The sequence below is a fragment of the Rana temporaria genome, chromosome 1 (genome assembly GCF_905171775.1).
Source record: "Rana temporaria chromosome 1, aRanTem1.1, whole genome shotgun sequence".
NCBI classification, from domain to species: domain Eukaryota; kingdom Metazoa; phylum Chordata; class Amphibia; order Anura; family Ranidae; genus Rana; species Rana temporaria.
In genome coordinates this window covers 427,398,610-427,418,133 of record NC_053489.1, presented here as the reverse complement: position 1 = coordinate 427,418,133, position 19,524 = coordinate 427,398,610, and positions in this window count along the sequence as shown.

Below are 19,524 nucleotides of genomic sequence, written 5' to 3'. Positions count from 1 at the left end.
CACATAGCTGAGGCATTTTCCTTTATGCGCTGTGTTAACCCGACCCTATATGATTGTTTTTTTTCATCGCAGCCGGTCAACCTAGGTCAATCGAAACCATCATCGTCTTTTCTTTATTGCTCGTCCATGTCATTTTGTGTCTCTCATATGATGTCCTGTTTAATTGTGTTGTCGAATAAGACATCGGTCACTCAGTTTTATCCCACTGGCACTGCCACCGTAAAAGGGATCTCTTCTCACAATTTTCAAAGCGCTTGTTTTGGTTACATTCACTCTGACGATTTAGGCCTGAGCGGCAGGAATCTTCTGATTCCTGCTGCAGACCTGAGCTGCTAGATGCGACTGCCGGCCCTGTTCATTATGACAGGTTGCTGGTGGCTGCCACTATTAATGGCTTTTTGCACAGTCAGCAATAGCCGTGCTGATCACTGCTGGACGCACTTTGTGCAGACAGCCGCCAATAGCTTTGGAACCCCGGCGACCTGTCATTATAGCCACATCCAGCCGCATAGGCTTAAATCGCTGTTATAAAATGAGCCTCATGCCGCGTACACACGACCGTTTTTCATGACGAGAAAAAAGCTTTTTTTTTAATTGGTTGTGAGTCGTGAAAAACATTGTTCTTTTGCATGACATAAATAACGGTTGTGTGTGTATATGCGGCATTACAATCAGGGCTCAATTCCTGCGGGAACGCGTGGGAACGGAATTCCTGCACTTTTTTCACAGCAGTTCCCTTTGCAGGACTAGAGCAGCTGAGAGCAGCCGAGCCACCCGAGCCAATCCTTCACTAAGCGGCGACGCCCAGCTCCAGTCACTGTCAGGGGCAGGAGAACATTAGTAATCCTTTATGTTACTGGCCGCTTCCTGTATATGGATTCATCAGGTAGTGTGCGGGTATTCCGTCACTTCCTCGATGCCACAATGTCTCCTGGGAGCTTTTGTCATTGTTCCCAGGAGACATTGCGGAGGTCTGCCACGAGTTATCGTGGAATTTAGAAAGAACTTGCTACCCGATGAATCCAAATACAGGAAGCGGCCAGTAACATAAAGGATTACTAAGGTACAGTGGATTACAATTGTTCAGATAAATGACAGCGGGGCTAAGATAAATGTCACTGAAATATGATATTGTGATTCCTATAACTGCAGAAGGAGGAGTGAGACTGCAGGCTGTGGTGGGGGTGCAAAGATGGATACTTCAGTAGGGAGATCCCTCCACTGATTAAAGCGGAGGTTCACCCGTATATATGACTATTTCCCCCTAGATGGATGCTCGTTTTGTCTAGGGGAATCGGCTAGTTGTTTTAAAATATGAGCAGTACTTACGGTTTACGAGATGCATCTTCTCCGTCGCTTCCGGGTATGGGCTGCGGGACTGGGCGTTCCTATTTTGATTGACAGTCTTCCGAGAGGCTTCCGACGGTCGCATCCATCGCGTCACGATTTTCCGAAAGAAGCCGAACGTCGGTGCGCAGGCGCAGTATAGAGCCGCACCGACCTTCGGCTTCTTTCGGCTACTAGTGACGCGATGGATGCGACCGTCGGAAGCCTCTCGGAAGACTGTCAATCAAGAAGGAACGCCCGCTCCCGAAGACCCATACCCCGGAAGCGACAGAGAAGATGCATCTCGAAAACGGGTAAGTACTGCTCATATTTTAAAACAACTAGCCGATTCCCCTAGACAAAACGAGCAGGAATCTAAGGGGAAAAGGTAAAAAAACAAATAAATGGGTAAACTCCCGCTTTAATGGCTTGTTCAAACCATATTCTTTGGGCTACATACTATATAGTGTCAAAAGTGTTGGTACACATGCCTTTTCAGAAACTTTAATGGCATCCCAGTCTAATGCTGGCCATACACTATACAAAAAATCGTCCGAAATTCGGTCGGTCAGACAGTTCTTTCGTTTTTCGAACAGTTAATGGGCACAAAATCGATAATCGTTGGGACGTTTTTGAGCTGAAAAAACGAAGGACAAGTTTGGAAATTTTCTGCCTAACGAACGATAAATTGGAAGGTTAATGTGTTTCCCGTCCGAACTTTCTGCACTAGGTATATGTAAAAAAAAAATGTTGTTTATTTATGTCCACTGAACGATTTATCGGTCATTACATGATGGCAATATCGTTTGCGCTAATGACCGAACGTTCGTTTTTCGAAAGTTCGTTCGGACGACTGTTCGTAGAGTGTATGGCCAGCATTAGTCTGTAGGATTCAATATTGAGTTGGCCCACATTTTACAGCTATAACTGCCTCAGCTCTTCTGGGAAGGCTGTCCACAAGGTTTAGGGGTGTGTCTATGGGAATGTTTGACCTTTCTTCCAGAAGCGCATTTGTGAGGTCAGGCACTGATGTAGGACGGGAAGGCCTGGCTCGCAGTCTCCGCTCTAATTCATCCAAAAGGTGTTCTATTGGGTTGAGGTCAGGACCCTGTGCATGCCAGTCAAGTTACTCCACCCCAAACTCACTCATCCATGTCTTTATGGACCTTGCTTTGTGCACTGGTGCGTAGTCATGTTGGAACAGGAAGGGGCCATCCCCAAACTGTTCCCACAAAGTTGGGAGTATGAATTGTCCAAAATGTCTTGGTATGCTGACGCCTTAAGTGTTCCCTTCACTGGAACTAAGGGGTCAAGCCCAACCCCTAAAAAACACCCCCACACCATAATCCCCCCTCCACCAAATGATTTGAACCAGTGCATAAAGCAAGGTTTATAAAGACATGGATGAACAAGTTTGGGATCCCCCGCTTGCTCGTCACTTCCCTTTCTTTACCTGCCGGGCTGCATCCTCAAAGGGTCTGGTATCGATTTGGGGGGGGGGGGGTCCACACCATGTATTTGTTTTTATTTTGGTGTGGGGTTTCCCTCCAAATCCATACCAGCCCCTTTAGGACTGGAATGAATCTGGTGGGTTCTGTTTTTTTCACACATTTATTTTGCCGGCAATTATTTTTGTATATTCAGCTGTCAGCGGGGTACCTCACTGACAGCTGATGATACATCGGTTGTTAAAGGAGAAGTCCAGCCTGAGTTTTTTAGGCTGGGCTTCTCCTGTGAGTTATAGGAGTGCAATTTAGTTTTGCACTCCTGTGAACGGTTTTCAGCGGAGAGCGGTCTCAAGTCCGCTCTCCACTGACGTCACTGCCATCAGTCGGGCAGCGCGTCATCATGTTTACCAAGTTGAGATACACCAGCTGCCTTGATTGATGGCAGTCTCAGCGAGCCACTGAGATGGCCACGCCCGCCCCTCCACGGCTCAGCGCTCCAATGAGCGCTGAGAAGTAGAGCAGAAGCGATGCTGACTGACAGTCAGCATGGCTCTGCACGGGGAGGAGTGAGAACCAAGCCATCGGCGGTGTTCGGTGGCTCGGTTCTCAGTGCAGAGACGCCGGGGGACAGATGCAGCATCGGTCTGATGCTGCATCCACTGAGGTAAGTATGATTAGGAAAAAATAAATAAAACCCATACTTCTCTTTTAAGGAAGCAGCAGACGGCTTCCCAGTCCACTCCTTAGCAACCAGCTCTATACAGTGTTTTTAATAGGCAAAAAAAAAAACGCACGGCAAAACGTACGGCTAGTTCAGTTCCTGTGTTTGAGGTGCAGCAAAATTCCATTGAGCAATAAACATGACAGTATAGAGGCTGCATTTGACTTGCTTTGCATGTTTTTTCTGTAGATGTCCCATGAATCAGCTCCAAGCCTTTTCTGCCACTTTTTGTCTACATTTACTGCACTCTTTTGCTAGAATATTTCTTAGAGCCCCCAAATATTCTAAATATTATTAAAGCAAAGGCCCTATAAAATAAGTTGGTGGGTGTTGCAATTTTTTTATGTCACGTGATATTTGCGCAGAGTTTTTTCAAATGCAATTTTTGGGGAAAAATACACTTTGTTTTTAACTAAATGCAAAAAAACACAATACATACCCATTTTTTTGTAAAATATAAAAGATAATGTTATGCTGAGTACATAGATATCAAACATGGCACACTTTAAAATTTCACACACTCACGCAACGGCATCAAAACATAAATGTTTCTATCCATAGGCGATGCTTCAAAAGCCCTTACAGGTAGAGATGGGTAGAGATGGGCTGAACACCCCCTGAACGGCAAACTCCATTGAAGTCTATGGGAGCCAAATATGAGAACTCAAAAGTCCCCAATTTGAAGGCTTATATGCAAGTAATTGGCCATAAAAGGGTATGGGGGTCCGAGTACTGCAATGAGGGACATGTATCAATACAAAAAATATGTTTTAAAAACAGTTAGTCCACTCTCCCCACAGTCAGAAACACCTCCCTAGGGAACACTTAACCAATTGATCACCCTCTAGTGTTAACCCCTTCCCTGCCAGTGTCATTTATACAGTAATCAGTGGCTATTTTTAGCTCTGAACGCTGTACCAATGTCGATGGTCCCAAAAAAAGTGTCAAATGTGTCTGTCCACCGCAATGTCACAGTCCCGCTAAAAATCGCTGATGACTGCCATTACTAGTAAACAAATAATAATAATAAAAATGGCATAAATATATCCCCTATTTTGTAGACACTATACATTTTGTGTAAACCAATCAATATGTGCCTATTGCGATTTTTTTACCAAAGATATGTAGAAGAATGCATATTGGCCTAAACTGATGAAGAAATGCTTTTTTTTCCGGATTTCTAGGTAACTAGAGTGCCTTGCAAAAGTATTCACCCCCCAGAAAAAAGTAAATGTGCATAACAATTCACCCCCCTAAAGTCAATACTTTGTAGAGCCACCTTTTGCAGCTATCACAGCTCCAAGTCGCTTTGGATAAGTCTCTATGAGCTTGCCACATCTTACCACTGGGATTTTTGCCCATTTCTCTTTGCAAAACTACTCCAGCTCCTTCAAGTTGGATGGTTTGCGCTTGTGAACAGCAATCTTAAATGCCGCGTACACACGATGGGAAATTCTGACAACAAATGTTCGATGTGAGCTTTTTGTCAGAAATTCCGACCATGTGTAGGCTTCATCGGACATTTGCTGTCAGAATTTCCGACAAGAAAAATTTGAGAGTTGGTTCTCAATTTTTCCGACAGCAAAAGTTCTTGTCGGAAATTCCGATCGTCTGTATGCAATTCCGACCCACAAAACTCCTACACATGCTCGGAATCAATTCGACGCATGTTCGGAATCATTGAACTTTATTTTTCTCGGCTCGTTGTAGTGTTGTACGTCACCGCGTTCTTGACGTTCGGAATTTCTGACAATATTTGTGTGACCGTGTGTATGCAAGACAAGTTTGAGCCAAAATTCCATCAGAAAAAAAATCCACAGTTTTGTTGTCGGAATTTCCAATCGTGTGTACGCGGCATAAGTCTGACCACAGATTTTCTATTGGATTGAGGTCTGGGCTTTGACAAGGCCATTCCAACACATTTACATATTTCCCCTTAAATCACTCAAGTGTTGCTTTAGCAGAGTGTTTGGGGTTGTTTGGGGTCATTGTCCTGCTGGAAGGTGAACCTCTGTCCTAGCCTCAAATCACACACAGAGTGGTACAGGTTTTGCTCAAGAATACCCTGTATTTAGCACCATCCATCTTTCCCTCAACTCTGACCGGTTTCCCAGTCCCAAATTCTGAAAAACATCCCCACAGCATGATGCTACCACCACCATGTTTCACTGTGGGGATGGTGTTCTTTAGGTGATATGATGTGTTGGGTTTGCGTCAGACATAGCGTTTTCTTTGATGGCCAAAAAGTAAAATTTTAGTCTCATCAGACCAGAGCATCTTCCTCCATACATTTTAGGAGTCTCCCACATGCCTTTTCGCAAACTCAAAACGTGCCATTTTGTTTTTTGCTTAAAGTAATGGATTTCTTCTGGCCACTCTGCCATAAAGCCCAACTCTATGGAGCGTATGGCTTATTGTCGTCCTATGTACAGATATTCCAGTCTCTGCTGTGGAACTCTGCAGCTCCTCCAGGGTTACCTTAAGTCTCTGTGCTGTCTCTCTGATTTATGCCCTCCTTGCCCGGTCCATGAGTTATGGTGTGCGGCTGTCTCTTGGTAGGTTTGCTGTTGTGCCATATTCTTTCCATTTGGTTATCATAGAATTGATGGTGCTCCTAGGGATCATCTAAAATTTGGATATTTTTTTATAACCTAACCCTGACTTGTACTTCTCAACAACATTGTGCCTTACTTGTTTGGAGAGTTCCTTGGTCTTCATGGCAGTGTTTGGTTAGTGGTGCCTCTTGCTTAGGTGTTGCAGCCTTTGGGGCCTTTCAAAAAGGTGTGTATATGTAATGCCAGATCATGTGACACTTAGATTGCATACAGGTGGACATCATTTCACTAATTATGTGACTTATGAAGGTAATTGGTTGCACCAGAGATTTTTATGGCCTTCATAACAAAGGTGGTGAATACATATGCAAATGCCAATTATCAGTTTTTAATTTCTGAAAAATTGTTTTATGTATATATTTTTCTAATTTTACTTCAGCAACTTAGACTATTGTGTTTTGATCCATCACATATAATTCAGATAAAAAAAAAACATAAGGCTGTAATGTAACAAAATAGGTAAAAAGCCAAGGGGGGTGAATACTTTTGCAAGGCACTGTAATTCCTCTTCTGCTGAGGATACAGTGGTTTGGGACACTTTCAAAGCTGTGATGAGGGGGGCATAGATTTCTACCATAAAAACCATTAGAAATTAGCATTATTCCCTCCGAGTGACTTTACAGGATGAGGAACATAGGTGTGAGGAGGCCTATGCAACTAACCCTGGTAACTTGATCTATGCAGCTCTGTTGGGAGCTAAGCGTCAACTCGCTCTGCATGACACCAATCTGGCACACACTAACCTTCTTCACAGGGTGGAGTGTCTTTTCAAAAAGGGGGATAAAAATAGTTAGCTATTGGCAATGCTAGTAGCTGATCAGCGTGCTAAAGTTAGTGTTCCCTGTATCCGTTCCCTGATTGGGGAGCTGGTCACGGACCCTGAGACCATTATGTCCATGTTTACTGGCTACTATTCCTCGTGTATACCCCTATTACTTCCAATGATGAGACAGAGCTCATACCCTCTTTGGATGCGGATGACAGAGCCTGGTTCGATTGTGACATTGCTCTTACTGAGATTAGGGTGGCCATCCACTCATTTCCCCTGCATAAATCCCCAGGACCGGCTGGGTTCCTAGTAGAGTGGTATCCCAGTAGAATGGTACTCTGACCCCGGGTGCAATCTCTATATTCTTATTGTTTTGAGCATACTACTTTGACGATCTGAAACAAACGTTTGACTTGTCCAACCCTTGTCTTTTTAGATACCACCAGCTGCAACATGCCTTTATCTCCCAATTCGGCTTCACTCATGTGGAGATTCAGCCCTCCTCTTTGGAGAATGTACTATTCGATGACTCTATAAAAAAAACCTGTTCTGAATTTTACAAAGAAATGTTTCCTGTCCCTTCACCTTTGGTGACTAAATGCAAGAAGAAATGGGTAGAGGATGTCCCTGATCTTAACGGAGAGGACTGGGATGACATGTGGAGTTTCCCCTTTGCTCATTGCTGAAACAATGAGGGCCTCCTTTCTCCCAAACCAGAGGCAGTGTCTGGTGATTAAAACATTCCCCAGGGGAACAAAAGTAAGGCAATAAAGGTTTCACCTGCCAGTCAGTGCTGAACAAATATTTAAAGCGACAGGCGGACAGTTACACTTACTACACTGTGATGCCTTGTACACACGACCGGTTCTCCCATCTGCAAAACTGCCATGAGAGCTTTTGGCCGGGTAAACCGGCCGTGTGTATGCTCCATCGCAGTTTTCCCGACGAGAAAACTGCTGAAAAAAAAGAGAACCAGCTTTCTTTTTTCCTGCCGGGAAAACCAGTTGTGTGTATGCTTTTCCGAGGGGAAAAAAACTTGCAAAATCTGAAGTATGAGATGGGAGCGCTCTTTCTGGTAAAACTAGCGTTCGTAATGGAGATTTCACATTTATCCTGCTTCAAATAATTGCATCGTTTAATGCAGCACATGAAAAGCGCAAATCGTCTCTCACCAAACTTTTACTAACACGAGGATCAGCAAAAGCAGCCCAAAGGGTGGCGCCATTTGAATGGAACTTCCCCTTTATAGTCCCGTCATACGTGTTGTACGTCACCGCACTTTGGATGGGCGGTATTTGGCCTGAACGTATGCAAGGCAGGCTTGAGAGGAATCCTTTAGGAAAAACATTGTTTTTTTCCCTGCTGAGAAAAATGGTCGTGTGTACGGGGCATAAGAGTTCTTCTATGGTGGAGTCTGTTCCCTTATCCTCAGCCTATCTCGGAGGGGGTCTCATAGCGGAGAGATGTCTACCTAGGATCCACCTATCCTATTCAACCAAAGCTCAATTTGACGTATTGTAAAAGTGGTCAAACACCTCTGGTGAGTTGCCATCTACCTCATGAGCACTCATGGCGAAGCTTGTATTTGAAAGAACATCAAATAAGACGAATTTATTTCTACATGTATATGGTGTTAGGAATGTCACTTTGAACTTTATTAGTTTGCTTTTTTGCACATGGTATACTTATACCAATTTATATGATGTATTCATTAATGATGTTTTATAGCGCCAACACCTTTACCTTTGCTTATTCACTTATTAAGTTTACACTTTTTTTAAGGGGCAGTTGTCATTTATAACAAAACATTATTTCAGGCACCACATTCAACCCACATTTTTTTCACATAGAAACTAATCAGTTTCCAGGTTTTTTGTCAAAGCTTAATTGAACAAGCTGAAGTTAGAAGTTGATTGGCTACCATGCACAGATGCACCAGATTTTGCACTCTCCGATTTTAGTAACTCATCCCTTACCTGTCAATGCATCTTTCAACACAACAGCCACACCACATCTCCTTACTGTACTATTTTTAACGCCTACACTAATGTAGCATATCAGCTTTCATTCTAATACTCTACAAGCAACACAAGTACACAGTGTTCACCTTGTTTATTTGTTTTTTTCTTTTTTGAAAGTTTTTTTAAACTTTATTGACAGACAACATATTTTGTGACAACATGTATGAACAAAATAATAAAACACCCATTTGCATTGATACCCCAAAAACTGTGCAAGTCAATGTAAATCAAAATGTAAAAACAAAATACAGCGGGGATCGAAAGTTTGGGCACCCCAGGTAAAAATTTGTGTTAATGTGCATAACGAAGCCAAGGAAAGATGGAAAAATCTCCAAAAGGCATCAAATTACAGATTAGACATTCTTATAATATGTCAAAAAAAGTTAGATATTATTTCCATCATTTACACTTTCAAAATTACAGAAAACAAAAAAATGTCATCTGCAAAGGATTGGGCACCCTGCAGAGTTAATATCTTGTACTGCCCCCTTTGGCAAGTATCACAGCTTTTAAACGCTTTTTGTAGCCAGCCAAGAGTCTTTCAATTCTTGTTTGAGGTATCTTTGCCTGTTCTTCCTTACAAAAGTCTTCCAGTTTTTTGAGATTTCTGGGCTGTCTGTCACGCACTGATCTTTTAAGGTCTATCCATAGATTTTCAATTATGTTGAGGTCAGGAGATTGTAAAGGCCATGGCAAAACCTTCAGTTTATGCCTCTTGATGTAATCCCCCATGGATTTTGAGGTGTGTTTAGGATCATTATCCATTTGTAGAAGCCATCCTCTCTTTAACTTCAGCTTTTTCACAGATGGCATCAAGTTACCATCCAAAATTTGCTGAAATATTATTGAATCCACTTTTCCTACTTGTGAAATGTTCCCTGTGCCACTGGCTGCAATACAACCCCAAAGCATGATTGATCCACTCCCACGCTTAACAGTTGGACAGAGGTTCTTTTCATTAAATTCTGTGCCCTTTCTTCTCCAAACGTACCTTTGCTCATTCCGGACAAAAAGTTATATTTTAACCTCATCGGTCCACAGAACTTGTTTCCAAAATGCATCAGGCTTGTCTATATGTTCATTTGCAAAGTTCAAACGCTGATTTTTGTTGTGAGGACGTAGAAGAGGTTTTCTTCTGATGACTCTTCCATGAAGACCATATTTGTACAAGTATCTGTTTATAGTGGAATAGTGTACCACAACTCCAGTGTCTGCCAGATCTTTCTGGAAGGATCGTGCAGTCAAACGTGGGTTTTGAATGGCTTTTTTCACAATCCTGCGAGCTGTTCTGTCTGATATTTTTCTTGGTCTTCCAGATCTTGCTTTAACTTCCACTGTTCTTGATGACTGCCATTTCTTAATTACATTCCGAACAGAGGATATTGACATCTGAAAACGATTTGCTATCTTCTTATAGCCTTCTCCAGCTTTGTGAGTGTCAACTATTTTCAGTTTCAGTTTTCTAGACAACTGCTTAGAAGAACCCATGGTGCTGATTGTTGGGGCAAGGTCAGATGAGTCTGGGCATTTAAAACCTTTGAGATTGACATCACCTGGTCTTCCCAGATGATGATTGAGAACAATCCATGACACTGGCAGGTCTCAGCTTTGCAAAGGTGGCAGTGCATCCTATAAATTCTGCAGGGTGCCCAAACTTTTGCAGACACCATTTTTTTGTTTTCTGTAATTTTTAAAGTGTAAATGATGGAAATAAAATCTAACTTTTTTTGGACATATTATAATAATGTCTAATCTGTAATTTGATGCCTTTTGGAGATTTTTCCATCTTTCCTTGGCTTTGTTATGCACATTAACCTCTTTACCACCAAGGACGTCCCTGGGACGTCCTCCACTTTGAGCGGTGATATCTCAATGATGCCTGCAGCTACAGGCATCATTAAGATATCCCCGTCTTCAGCCGCCGATTCTCTGCACTATAAGAATGATCAAAGCGGCGGTTCCACCGCTTGATTGTTCTTATAGGCAGCGGGAGGGGCCGCCGCCATCCGGTGCTTCTCGGGGCTCTCCCGTGCCATCGGGGGCCCGGAGAGCGAATCGGTCAGCGTCCGCTGCAGAACCATAGAGATGACTGGTGACCAGACGGTCACAGTCATCTCTATTACCGTCGGAGGACCGGGCGCGACGTTATGACATCACGCCCGGTACCCGGAAGTAAACAAAGCCGCAATCGCGGCTGTTGGCTTGTGATCGGTGATTCTTTTTTCACCGATTTCATGCTTGTAAGCCTGGAGGAGAGATGTGGGGTCTTATTGACCCCACATCTCTCCATAAAGAGGACCTGTCACACTGATTCATATTACAAGGGATGTTTACATTCTTTGTAATAGGAATAAAAGTGATCAAAATTTTTATTTTTTTAAAAAAAGTGTAAAAATAAAAAAAATTAAGTAAAATAAAAATAAAATTAATTTTTTTTTCCAAAACGCCCCTGTCCTCGATATCTCGCGCACAGAAGCGAACACGCATGCAGGTCCCGCCCACATTTAAACACCGTTTAAACCCCACATGTGAGGTATCGTTGCATGCGTTAGAGCGTGTGCAACAATTCTAGCACTAGACCTACTCTGAAACTCGAAAATAGTAACCTGTAAAAAATGTTAAAGCGTCACCTATGGAGATTTTTAAGTACCGAAGTTTGGCGCCATTCCATGAATGTGCGCAATTTTAAAGCGTGACATGTTAGGTATCTATTTACTCGGCGTAACATAATCTTTCACATTATACAAAAAAAATTGGGCTAACTGAGCTTACATTCACCCCAGGGCTGAGTCCATGGCTATAATGGGAAGTTAGAACAAATGTGGGCGCCAGTCACTTTAGTATTTTTCAATGCTTTAATGTAGAACTTGGAAGCAGTAATAGGATAGAGGGTTAGGGGAGATTTCAGATACCTTTAGCAGATCACTGACGGACTCCTTGAATCCAAAGGACGAAAACAGCTTTCTTTTAGCAGATTTTGAATTTACCTGGATAGGTCTTTCACAAAGACCTAGCAATTGGTATGGTTTCTGGATAAGCCTCTCTCACAGGACTTAGCAGCCAGTAGCACTCATGGATAAGTCTCTCTCACAGACCTAGCGATCAGTATGATTTCTGGATAAGCCTCTCTCACAGGCTTAGCAGCCAGAAGAACTCCTGGACAAGCCTTTCTCACAGGCTTAGCAGACCGTAGCTAGTTACCTTGATGTCAAATTGTAGAACAGCTTCACAGTACCAGAACCTTTAAGCCAACCCGGCAGTACTGTGAGGGTAGTTTAGCTTAGATGCGCCCTCCAAACGAGTCACAAGGCCCTCCTGAGAGACCAGCCTACATCCTGGCTCTCTCCAGCAAAGGGTCCTCCCCTGGATTTTTTCAGCTTGGCTCGGCTTCTTCCACGCAGGAAAGACAGCCTAGGACCACCTCAGGATTAGTAGGCCCCAGACAGGCTTCTGGGCCTACTTGCAGGGCTTGCAGTAATGTGCCCTCTGGCCAGGAGAGCCATGAGGTAAGAACTGACTAGAGCACATGGTGTCTGTCCCATAAATACCCTTTCCCAAAATGCACAGGGACCAGGAACCTCCTACTGGGCTGTTTCTGGAAAAATAATATTCATTACAGCTCAACTTGTTGTAATTCTCATACTGGCTTGTGGTACCAGTGACACCTACTGGCAACAGTGAAAAATGCACAACTAACCAAGTTCAAGACAGAAACCAAATAAACTATATACAATCAATCTGAGCTGTTTGCTGCTCAGCCAAAATTTTTTTTTACATTATAGCCCCATTTCTTTAGGAACAGGGGGCTACATGTTCTATTTAAAGTGGAACTTTACCCAAAAGGGGAGGTTTTGCTCTTCTTCCCCCTCTCACTTTTTTTGGGAGGGGGGAGCAGGTACCATTATTTTGACAAGTACCTGCTCTCCCACTTCCAGTCGGATTGTCGCACTGATCCGAGTGAAAGTTAGGCCCCCCTCCTTCCCCTGCAGACTGTGGGACAAATCACAAAGCTCGCACATGCACAGTTGGAAGTTGACTGAGAAGCCACAAGGCTTCACTGCTGGTTTCCCTTTGTCAAGATGACGGTGCCTAGACCCAAAGCTGTCTGAAGAATCGGCTTGCAAGGACAGTGCTGGATCCAGGGGCAGGTAAGTGTCCTTATATTAAAAGTCAGCAGCTACAGTATTTGTAGCTGCTGACTTTTAATTTTACTTTAGGGAGACTGGAGATTCTCTTTAAATATAGGTTGGGGGATAGGTGGAGTTATGTAGTCCAGCAGGCATTGCTTACAATGCTGGTTGGTATTTTAGTGCAGCAGAGGCACCGTGTTGTCAGCCTAAACAGAAAGTTAGTATCACACTGTATTTCTGGCGGGTCAACAGGTATTTTTCTGTGTTTGCAACCTTTATAAAACTATCACATGGAGAGTAGGGATGAGCTTTGTATTCGAGTCAAACTCATGTTCGACTCGAACATCGTATGTTCGATCGTTCATCGAATTATGAAAGTTTTTGGGCCGTTCGCGCCAAATTCGAGTTACGTTTCACAGCCCATAATTCACTGCGGCATCGCAGTGCACGGATGGCTGATGATTGGCCAATCACAGCTTGCAAAAAACGGAGAGCCATAATTGGCCAAAGCCAGGGTGGCTTTGGCCAATTATGGCTCAGGGGGTTTAGTACACGCCCCACACTATAAAAGGCCGCCTGCAGGTCGGCCTGTGTAGTGTGTTGCGGTGGTTAAAAGAGAGAAGACAGAGAGAGAGAGAGAGTGTACTTTTTAGTAGGTAGATAGAGCAGGCAGGCAGGCAGGCAGGCTAGTCAGTTAAAGTTACACTGTGTAGAGGATATATATGCATCCCAGGTGTTGTATATATATTTATACACTGTATAGTTTAGCTAGATCAGCTTTTCCTAATTTACTGGCAGGCAGGTGATTGTGCTAGCTGCAGTATTCTCACGTGGTGTGTTGCCTGTGTCCTCTGCAGTGTGCACCATAAAGCTACGTGGTGTGTGTACTGCCTTTGTCCTCTGCAGTTTGCACCTAAAGCTACTTGGTGTGTACTGCCCGTGTCCTCTGCAGATTGCACCTAAAGCTACGTAGTGTGTACTGCCCATGTCCTCTGCAGTGTGTACCTAAAGCTACGTGGTGTGTGTACTGTCTGTGTCCTCTGCAGTGTGCACCTAAAGCTACGTAGTGTGTACTGCCCGTGTCCTCTGCAGTGTGCACCTAAAGCTACATGGTGTGTGTACTGTCTGTGTCTGTGCTATTTTTCTCAATGATTTTCATCCATATTGCAGGGACCAGACATTACATTAAAGCCGCAAGCACTTTTAAATTACTTTTTTCTTATAGTAATCTCATTTTGTGCAGGGACAGTTCTAAACACGTGCCACTTCACAGGCATACTATAGACACCCAGAAGGTATGATATTTAACCACTTAAGCCCCGGACCATTTTGTTGCTAAATGCCCAGGCCAGGTTTTGCGATTCGGCACTGCGTCGCTTTAACAGACAATTGCGCGGTCGTGCGACGTGGCTCCCAAACAAAATTGGCGTCCTTTTTTCCCCACAAATAGAGCTTTCTTTTGGTGGTATTTGATCACCTCTGCGGTTTTTATTTTTTGCGCTATAAACAAAAATAGAGCGACAATTTTGAAAAAAATGCAATATTTTTAACTTTTTGCTATAATAAATACCCCCCAAAAACATATATACATTCTTTTTCCTCAGTTTAGGCCGATACGTATTCTTCTACCTATTTTTGGTAAAAAAAATCGCAATAAGCGTTTATCAATTGGTTTGCGCAAAATTTATAGCGTTTACAAAATAGGGGATAGTTTTATTGCATTTTTATAAAAAAAAAAATTTTTACTACTAATGGCGGCGATCAGCGTTTTTTTTCGTGACTGCGACATTATGGCGGACACTTCGGACAATTTTGACACATTTTTGGGACCATTGTCATTTTCACAGCAAAAAAAGCATTTAAATTGCATTGTTTATTGTGAAAATGACAGTTGCAGTTTGGGAGTTAACCACAGGGGGGCGCTGTAGGAGTTAGGGTTCACCTAGTGTGTGTTTACAACTGTAGGGGGGTGTGGCTGTAGGACTGACGTCATCGATCGAGTCTCCCTATAAAAGGGATCACTCGATCGATGCAGCCGCCACAGTGAAGCACGGGGAAGCCGTGTTTACTTACGGCTCTCCCCGTTCTTCAGCTCCAGGGAGCGATCGCGACGGAGCGGCTATAAACGAATAGCCGTGCCGTCGTCCCGGATCGCTCCCCGTGGGTTACCGACCGCCGCATGTAGCGGGGGGGGTACGCCCATATGCCTGTATGTGCCATTCTGTGGACGTACATGTACATGCGGCGGTCGGCAACCGGTTAAAGGAATTTTTCATTTTTTTAAATTTAAGCATCATTAAAATCACTGCTCCAGAAAAAACAACAGTTTTTAAAACTTTTTTTCCATTGATACATGTTCCCTGGGGCAAGACCCGGGTTCTCAAAGAGATTTTTAACGACAATAACTTGCATATTAGGCTTTAAAATGAGCACTTTTGAATTCGAACGGTCGAGTCCCATAGACTTCAATGGGGTTCTAAATGTTCGCGCGAACGGTCGGTCCGTTCGAAGGTTCTGGTGCGAACCGAATGGGGGGGGGGGTCGTCTCATCCCTAATGGAGAGATGTACATTTAAAAAAAAAAAAGATAATTCTCAGGCATATGCTTTACATAGCTATCTTTAGCTATTTCCTACTAATTAGCTAGCACAAAGTGCTATGTGATATTTTCCATCCATGATTTTCTTTCTCTCTTTATCCTGCTCTTTACATACTTCTTTAAAGTGTAAATCCACTTTTGTAGAGAAAAAAACATTCCCCTCTGGGTAATCTATGTACATTGCAAGGATTATAACAACCTTTGTTGCAGATTCCTACCTTTTTGTTATTCTAAAGAAATCCTTGTTTGTTCCTCTGTGCCTCTGTTCTGAGTGGGTCTAATGGGAGTGGTTTCATAATTATCTGTCAGCTGTGCAGCTTCAGAGCACTAATGAGGAAATCTGATGGGCCTGCATCCCTTTAGATGTGTTACTATTGAAAATGTTGCTCCAAAAATGTCATTTTTGTTGCAGCAGATGCCTAAAATCTGATTTGTATCTTAGGCAGACTTCTGAGAAAATTGGTGAGCCAATCACACAGGCAGGAAATTATGTTTCTGGGGTGTGTCCAGTACACATTCTGTGTACAGAACAACTCCAGGTAGCCACATTGCAATGCATTTTCAGAAAATAACAGTGGCTGCAGATTGAAAAGGAAAGGTAATAAATCAATTGCAATATGACTTGTATCGCAATTATATCCACTACATTATTTTCTCTTTATTTGCAATTTTTTTCTCCTCAAAAGTGGAGATACCTTTTAACCACTTGACATCCGCCCGCCGTCAAATGATGGCGGGCGGAATGGTCTATTGTTCTGACAGGACGTCATATGACGTCCTGTCTTTTAAAGCCTCTAGGGCGCGCGGCCGGCGCGCGCGCACCCGTCGCGTCACTGGGAACACAGTGCGCGTGCCCGGCGGCCGCCGGGCACCCCGCGATTGCCCAGTAACTGTGCAGGGACGTGGGCCATGTCCTGTCAGGGACAGAGGAGACCGATGCTGTTTTCCTTGTACATAGGGACACAGATCGATCACCTCCCCCAGTCACCCCCCTCCCCCCACAGTTAGAACACACCCAGGATACACATTTAACCCCTTCCCTGCCCCCTAGTGGTTAACCCCTTCCCTGCCACTCACATTTATACAGTAATCAATGCATATTTATAGCACTGTTCACTGTATAAATGTGAATGGTCCCAAAAATGTGTCAAAAGTGTCCGATGTGTCCGCTATAATGTCGCAGTCCCGAAAAAACGCAGATCCCCGCCATTACTAGTAAAAAATAAATTAAAACAAAATCATTATGTCCCCTATTTTGTAGGCAATATAACTTTTGCGCAAACCAGGTTATTGCAATTTTTTTTTTTTTTTTACCAAAAATATGTAGAAGAATACGTATCGGCCTAAACTGAGAAAAAAGTAAAAAATATTGTGTTTTTTTTCAAAATTGATGCTCTTTTTTTGTTTATAGCCCAAAAAATAAAAACCGCACAGGCGAACAAATACCACCAAAAGAAAGCTCTATTTGTGGGGGAAAAAAGGACGTTAATTTTGTTTGGGAGCCACGTCGCATGACCGCGCAATTGTCAGTTAAAGCGACGCAGTGCCGGAAGCTAAAATCTCGTCTGGGCAGGAAGGGGCTGTATGTGCACAGTAGGCAAGTGGTTAAACAAATCTCCTAGCTGTGAATGTGCGATGTGGCTCCCAAACAAAACTTGCGTCCTTTTTTCCCCACAAACAAAGCTTTCTTTTGGTGGTATTTGATCGCCTGTGCGGTTTTTATTTTTTGTGCTATAAACAAAAAAAGAGCGTAAATTTTGAAAAAAAACACAATATTTTTTACTTTTTGCTATAATAAATATCCCATTTTTTTTTAAAAGAAATTAATTTTTCTCAGTTTAGGCCGATACGTATTCTTCTACATATTTTTGGTAAAAAAATCGCAATAAGCGTATAGTGACTGGTTTGCGCAAAAGTTATATAGTGCCTACAAAATAGGGGACATAATTATGATTTTTTTTATTATTTTTATTTTACTAGGAATGGCGGCGATCTGCGATTTTTATTGGGACTGCGACATTATAGCGGACACATCTGACACTTTTGACACATTTTTGGGACCATTCACATTTATACAGTGAACAGTGCTATAAATATGCACTGATAACTGTATAAATGTGACTGGCAGGGAAGGGGTTAACACTAGGGGGCGAGGGAAGTGGTTAAATGTGTAGCCTAGTGAGTGAGTCTAACTGTAGGGGGAGGGGACTGACTGGGGAGGTGATCGATCTTTGTCCCTATGTACAAGGGACACAGCATCAGTCTCATCTCCCTGACAGGACGTGGATCTCTGTGTTTACACACAGAGATCCACGGTCCTGCCCAATTACTGGGCAATCGCGGGTGCCCGGCGGCCATCGCGGCCACCGGGCACGCTCATCGTGTTCCCAGTAACGCGGCGGGGGAGCGCGCGCCCCCCTAGCGGCTTTAAAAGACGAGGACGTCATATGACGTCTTGTCAGAACAATTGAGCTAATGTGCCGCCGTCAATTGACGGCGGTCGGTAGTAGAGTGATTAAAGCTTTTTATTATGCTGTATAGTATATATGTATATATGGAAAGAAATATCCTAGCTATACTCTGAAGTGTGTTTTAACTAAATAAACAGAATGCACAGAAGTAATTTTCTTCTCATTAATGCTCTGTAATTCTGGAGTGTGGTTCTGCTTCAGTTCTCTTTTTCATCAAACCAAAATGGACCCCTGCTGTATATTTTTTAGTCTTATTCCAGTACTATAGTAAATCAAAGCTGTGTGCTAGCTTAGTCTAAAGCAGCATATAAGAGCGGAGTGCTTACTAATACAGATATACAAATAAAATCTCATCTATTTTGTATACTGTGAAATATTACTTGACATATATCACCCTGTATTGTGTGAATTGTTTTAACCTCTTAATGACCATGCACAGAATATCTACCTAATTTGCAGCGTGTTTCCACATGACAGGATCGAACTGTTTACTAAAAGCTTTAGTCCCAGAGATAGTGCTGAGAACCAATCATTGTGGCAGAAGACAAAGCAGAGTATAGTAATTACACTGCTTATGTTCTTCTTCTTCCTTCCTCTGTTGTTTCTCGCAAATTGAAATAAAACAAACCAAAAAAAAAAAAACAGCACTATAACGTCCCTAAACATACAAATAAATACAATTGATATACAGTAACTGCATAACCTATAAAAATACATGCAAAATTCACATAAAAATAAGTTATGCAAACACAGAAAAGAGAAGGGAGCAGGGAGTATGGAGCATGCAACCTTAGCTCTCTGTGCCATATCTGTCAGACACAGCAAAACAGCAAACTGATCTCATGTAAAAAACCTTCCTGTATGCAACCTTCATAGCCACAGGATATTTCCCTCAACTGCTATCTTTTGGCATTGTATGGGTTAACTTAACAGCAGCCACTGCTAGTGTGAAGAGTGGCAGCACTTGGATGCCCCTTCTTGTTCTCTGCACCATTGAGAGATTCATACTTCTATTTTCCCACAATGCATTATGTTCTGTAAATAGAGGAGCGGATGAATGACAGGATCTCTACAGTGGAACTGGGCGCAGCCCTCCACCTGGTAATTTAAAGCTTAACAAAAATCTGCCAAAATCTAAATGCACAGATCAAATACATATATGGGAGCTGTTTTCCTGCAAGAGGATTTGCATTGCTATCCATCCAACCTTGAAATTTACACAGCTTTGTGTCACAGCTTAGATGGGAGGAGCATACTACCGATACCACTTAGCCAGTGAAGCTGCAGCAGACTGATGAGTAGAGTTCGGCAAACCGTTTGATCTGAGCAAAAGCTTGGCCTGAACATCCTGTTCGGCAAACACCCGAATTTGCAATGTACAGTGCATTATAAGCCCTATTTGGGCAAAGCTTTGCCCAATCAGGA